The following is a 6,731-nucleotide window of genomic DNA, read 5'->3' on the forward strand; positions in this document are numbered from 1 at the left end:
GCCAGAAAGGCTGATGCTGGAAGTAGGAAATGAGAACTTGCATATTAGGAAGACAATCATAATCAGCCACTTTCCTTCCCTCCTGGACGCACCCCTCCAGCAGGGAAGTTAGTCGAGGAGACGCAGCCACCCAATCACACAGATCATACAGATGTTCGCTGACCGGGGGTCTTACCTAAGAGCCGTCCCTTGGGCGGCCTCCAATCTCCTTAAGGGGGATGGGAGGCGCTGTTGGCTGAACAGGGCCAACAAATGCAGGTCCTTCTAAGGGTGGAGGAAAGAAGGGCAATGGCTTTTCTACAGGGAGAGGAAAAGGCTCCCATCCGTCCTTATCCTCACTAAAAAAAAAAAAAAAAAAAATCCTCCTTATGCCCTACAGAAGGGAATGAAGTAGAGAGAGGAGCACCCCCACCCCCCAACCACTGTTCTGGTTCCTGTTTGTCCTCACTAGAAAAAAACCTCTTCCTTATTCCCCATAGAAGGGAACGAAGTGGGGAGAGGAATCTCTCCCTTTAAATCTTCTGAATTCTTTTCAGGTGGAGATAATGGGCGGTCTAACCGCGATCTGGCAGATAAAGAGGATACAACGCAGAGCGCACCAGCGCCCAGGTGGTCAAAATAGTAACATTAGTAAAATGACCTTGCTCATATCCTCTTTTCAGGCAGCGACCTACCTGCTCCCATAACCCTAAATCTAAGGTTCCTTGATCAGGAAACCAAGGGTATTTCTGCCAAATTAAAAGCGTAAGCTTGTGTAGAGCTCCAGGCTCTACAGTGCACTGGATAGCCTTAGGTAGCTGTTGCACTGTTTTAAAAAATACTTTCTGTTTGGTCATTTCCTGACCCATGATAACCCAACCCGCGATAGTTTACGCATGGGTCCCGTCCTCCTGATGGGAGTCAGGACTGTCCCTTACCAGGATTCCCCGAAAAGTAATGAGCTCTCCTCCTTCACACGTAACTTCAAGGCGATCACGTCCGGGGCACCACTTGCAGAGCTCATAGCTTGCAGTGAACGCCAAGAATGAGTTCTCAGACAATTCCAGCTGAGGGGGGCCGGGGGCAGCTCTTCTAAGAGACTCCGCCCCAGCATCTGTCCGCCAAGTATTCATTGAACGGGCTTGTTAAACCACAAACATCCACTAGATGGCCTTTTTGAGGTCGGGTCTTGAGACACCTGTGGCCTGGTACAAGCACGCAAACCGCATTCTCGGGAGGCTGTTTTCAGCGTTCCTTATCACGCCACACACTCCACTCCCCGTGCTGTTTTCAGGGTCAAGGAGTTTCATTCTCATGCACAAATAACATACACACAGTGCCTCAGTGTGTTTCCACGCCCCGACCTCAAACGCCTTGTACATAAGCTTGAATATGTCGCCGTGCACCCCCGACACCCACTCCAGAGACAGAAATTACACCACTTTTCTATTGAGTTATGTTAAAATACACGTAACATAAAATTTACCACCTTAAGCGTTTTTCAGTTTTCAGTTCAGTAGTGTTAAGTATATTTGCATTGCTGTGCAGCCAATCTCCAGCACGTCTTCGATTGCAAAACTGAACTGTATACCCATTAAACAACTCCTCATTTTCCCCTGCCCCGCAGCCTCTGGAAACCACCATTCTACCTTCTGTTTCTGAGTTTGAATATTTTAGATCCCATATACAGGCGGAATCATGTAGTGTTGGTCCTTTTGTGACTGGCTCATTTCATAGCATAAGGTCCTAAAGTTTTATCCACATTGTAGCCTGTGTCAGAACTCCATCCTTTTACAGGTCAAATCATAATTCACTGTAAGGGCCAAATAGTGGACCATATTTAGTTTCTGTATTCATCCGTCAGTGGACACTTGGGTTGCTTCCATCTCTTGGCTCTCATGAATGATGCTGCTATGAGCAGGGATGTACAAATATCTCTGAGACTCTGATTTCTATTTTTTCGATATAGACACGGAATGGAATTACTGGATCAGATGGTAATTCTCTTTTTAGTTTTCTGAGTAGCCGAGTAGCCGCCATACTGTTTTCCACAGCAGATGTGCCATTTTACATTCCCACCAACAGTGCACAAAGGTTCTGGTTTCTGCACATCTTCACCAGTATCACGTCAGTTTTATTGAACAAACGGAATTTATTTCATTTCTTTGTATTTTGTTTTTATTTTTAATGACACAATCGTATACATTTATAGTGTACAACATGATGATTTGAAATATGTATACATTGTGCAATGGCTAAATTAGGCTAACTACAATATGTATGAACTCACATACCTTTCATCTTCTGTGGTGAGAACACTTAAAATCTACCCTCTTAAAAATTTTCAAGTATACATTATTATTAACTATGGTCACCATGTTTACAATAGATCTCTTGAACTTAGACTTCTTGTCTAAATGAAGTTTTGTATCCTTTGACCAATATCTCCCCAATCCTCCCCAGCCCCAGACCCTGGTAACCACCATTCTATTCTCTGTTTCTAAAAAGTTTGATTTTTTAAGATCCCACACCCCAGTGAGATCATACAGTATTTGTCTTGCCGTGCCTGCCTTATTTCACTCGACATAATATATTCCAGATTCACTCATGTTGCCACAAATGACAGGATTTCCTTTTGTTTTTTTAAAAATGCTCAGTACTATTCTATTGTGTGTACATATACACATGTGCTTTACCCATTCATCCGTTGATGGGCTCTTAGTTTGACTTCACGTCTTGGCTGTTGTGAACAGTGCTGCAATGTATATGCAAGTGCAGATATTTTTGACATACTCATTTCATTTTCTTTGGCCATCTATCCAGTAGTGGGATTACTAAATCAAATGATAGTGCTATGGATAATTTTTTAATTTTAATGGATACATAAGATTTGCACATATTTATGATGTACATGTGATATTTTGTCACGTGCATAGAATGTGTAATGATCAGTTCAGGATATTTGGGGTAACCATCACCTGGAATATTTTTCATTCCTAGTATTGGGGATATTTCAAGTCCTCTCTTCTATTTTGAAATATACAATACATTGCTGTTAACTGTAGTCATCCTACTCTGCTGTTGAACATTAGAAATCATTCCTTTTTTTTTTTTTTTTTTCTTTTGAGACAGGCTCTCACTCTGTCGCCCCAGGCTGGGGTGCAGCGGCGCGATCAAAGCTTACTGCAGCCTCAACCTCCTAGGCTTAAGCGATCCTCCCACCTCAGCCTCCTGAGTAGCTGGGACAACAGGCACATGCCACCATGCAGGGCTACCTTTTTTTTTTTTTTTTTTTCATAGAGACAGGGTTTCGCTATATTGTCCAGGCTGGTCTGCAACTCCTGAGCTCATGCTATCTGCCCGCCTCGGCCTCCCAAACTGCTGGGATTACAGGTGTCAGCCACCATGCCCAGCCTAGAACTTATTCCTTTTTTAACTGTATGTTTATGCCTGTCAACCAATCTCTCTTCTTCCAAACCCCCCTTCCTCCAATCCACACACACTTCCCAGCCTCTCATATCTATCACTCTATTCTCTGCCTCTAGGAGATCAACTTTTTTACCTCCCACATATGAGTGAGAACATATGGTATTTGTCTTTCTGTGCCTGGCTTATTTCACCTAACATAATGACCATCCATGTTCCATCCATGTTGCTGCAAATGAAAGGATTTCATTCTTTTTGTGGCTGAATCATATTTCCTGTGTACATATGCCACATTTTCTTTATCCATTCATCCACTGATGGACACTTAGGTTGATTCCATGTCTTGGCTATTGTGATGAGTGCTGCAATAAACATGGGGGTGTAGGTATCCCTTTGATATACCGATTTCCTTTCTTTTGGATAAATACCCGGTAGTGGGATTGCTGGATAGTTCTATCTGTAGTGTTTTGAAAAGTCTCCATACTGTTTTCCACAGTGGCTGTACTAATTTACATTCCCACCAACAGCGTATAAGGGTTCCCTTTTCTTCACATCCTCGCCAACACTTGTTCTCTTTTATCTTTCTGATAATAGCCATTTTAACAGGTGTGAAGTGATAGCTCATTGTGACATTTCTCTGATGATAAGTAATGTCGAGCATTTTCATACAACTGTTGGCCATTTGTATGTCTTCTTTGGAGAAATGTCTATTCAGATCCTTTGCACATTTTAAAATCTGGTGATTTGTTTTCTTGTTATTGAGTTGAGTTCCTTATGTATTTTGGATATTAACTCCTTATCAGATGTATAGTTTGTGAATATTTTCTCCCATTCTGTAGGTTGCCTCTTCACTCTGTTGATCATTTCCTTTGTTGTACAGAAGCCTTTCAGTTTGACGTAATCCCATTTCTCTATTCTTTCTTTGGTTGCTCATGCTTTTGGGGTCATAGCGGAAAAATTATTTCCCAGATCAATGCCATGGATGTTTCCCCCTATGTTTTCTTCTGGTAGTTTTACAGTTTCAGGTCTTACATTTAAATCCGGAGTCCAATTTGCCTTGATTTTTGTGTATGATATGAGACAAGGGTCCCATTTCATTCTTCTGCATGTGGATATTGCGTTTTCCCAACACCATTTATTGAAGAGACCGGCCTTTCCCTATGTGTGTTCTTGGCATCTTTGTTGAAAATCACTTGACCATAAATGCATTAATTCTTTCTAGTCTATTACGTTTGTCCGTATGTCTGTTTGTATGCCAGTACCATGCTGTTTTGATTACTCTAGCTTTTATTATATTTTGAGATCAGGTTGTGATTCCTCCAGCTTTGTTCGTTTCGCTCAAGATTGCTTTGGGTAACTGGAGTCTTTTGTGGTTCGCTGCGAATTTTAGGATTGCTTTTTCGATGTATGTAAAACTAGCATTGGAATTTTGATAGGGATTGCATTGAATCTGTTAATTGCTTTGAGTAGTATGGACATTTTAACAATATTGATTCTTCCAATCCTTGATCATGGGTTAGCTTTCCATTTATTTGTGGCTTCCTCAGTTGCTTTCATCAATGTCTTATAGTTTTCAGTGTACAGCTCTTTTACCTCCTTGATTGAATTTATTCCTAAGTATTTTATGTTATTTTTGAGAACTGTTTTAAATGGTATTGTTTTCTTGATTTATTTTCAGATAGTTTGTTATTGGTGTATAGAAATGCTACTGATTTGTACATGTTGATTTTGTTTTTTGCAACTTTCCTTAAAATTCATTTGAATTTTAAGGTTTTTTGTAAAATATTTTAAGACTTTATATATGTACAATCATGTCATCTGCAGAGAGAGGTAATTTAATTTCTTTTTTCTTTTCGTTTCTTTTTTGAGATAGGGTCTCGTTTTGTCACCCAGGCTGGAGTGCAGTGGTGCGATCTCAGCTCACCGCAGCCTCGACTTCCTGGGTTCCAGCGAGTCTCGTGCCTCAGGCCCAGATGTAGCTGGGCGCCACCACGCCCAGCTAGCTTTCGTATTTTTGGTGGAGACAGGGTTTCGCCGTGTTGCCCAGGCTGGTCTCGAACTCCTGGCCTCATGTGATCCACCTGCCTCGGTCTCCCAAAGTGTTAGGATTACAAGCATGAGCCACCGCGCCCAGCAAACTTGTTACTTTCTGCTTTGTGTGCCTTTCATTTTTTTTCTCTTGCCTAAGATTTTTGACTAAAAGTTGTAGTACTACGTTGCATAGCAGTGGTGAAAGGGAGCATCTTTGTCCTGTTCCTGACGTAGGTAGTATTGAAACCAGGGTCTTCCATCAGCTGTGGCAAGAATGTAGTTAAAGAAAAGAATCAGACCAAAAATTGAGCCCCGGGGCTCTATATTTTTAAGAATTTGGGGTAAGGGAGCTTCCAGATAGCTGAACTCATGGAAGTTCCTGGAGGGAGGTGCACCTGTGCCCTATGCATCTCTTTCATCTGGCTGTTCGTCTGTATCCTTTCCCATATTCTTTATAATAAATGGGTAACATATTTATTAATCAGTGATAAAACCCAACACGATACACCAAAATGATTTTGTGCACTTAGAGGAGAAATATTTCCTAGTTAAGTAGGAAATTGTGCAAAAGGCCTCTGGAAGACCTTCATTCTAAACTGTTTCGTAGGGAAACGTTTCATTTAGAAGTCTGGACATCCTTTCTTCGGTTTGCTGTAATCTGCATTCGCTGAGTAGAACTCGTGTTGATCATCGGGACCCCGTTTATTCCAGGATTCTGAGGTATTCTTTCTGTCCCAACTAACTTTTGGGTTAAACAGTGTCAGATGCAAGACATGCAGCCCTGCTCTAGTGCCTCCTGCTCAAATAGATACAAATACAGAGATGTCGAACTCAAATGCTTTCTGGCCTGACCAAAGAGCTGCTGGAGCATGTGTGAAGCCTGGAAGGAGAGAAGAACAAATATTTCAGGCCCAGGTCCAAGTAGGTCAATGCAGCATTTGATTTTTGGAGGAGACTTGGGTAATATAGAATTGAGTTAATCATAATCCTTACCTCATAACATGCTACCCGTGATTGATACGAAGCCCTATTTATTTTAAAATGCAATGTGCCCCCATTTACCTATTACCCGATCCAATAACTAGATTATCAGTAGAAACCTGGATATCTACCTCTGAGCTCCCCTCACTGTAACCTCCTGAATCCCTTCACTTCCGCCAGAGGCAACCCCAGCCTGAATTGTGTACTTGGCATTCCTTTGATTTTTATTGCAAATAAGTATATGTATAAAACAATATACTCTTTTTTTGTTTTTGAGACAGGGTCTCACTCTGATTGTTCAGTCTGAAGTGCAG

Source organism: Pongo abelii, chromosome X, assembly GCF_028885655.2.
Source record: "Pongo abelii isolate AG06213 chromosome X, NHGRI_mPonAbe1-v2.0_pri, whole genome shotgun sequence".
NCBI classification, from domain to species: Eukaryota; Metazoa; Chordata; class Mammalia; order Primates; family Hominidae; genus Pongo; species Pongo abelii.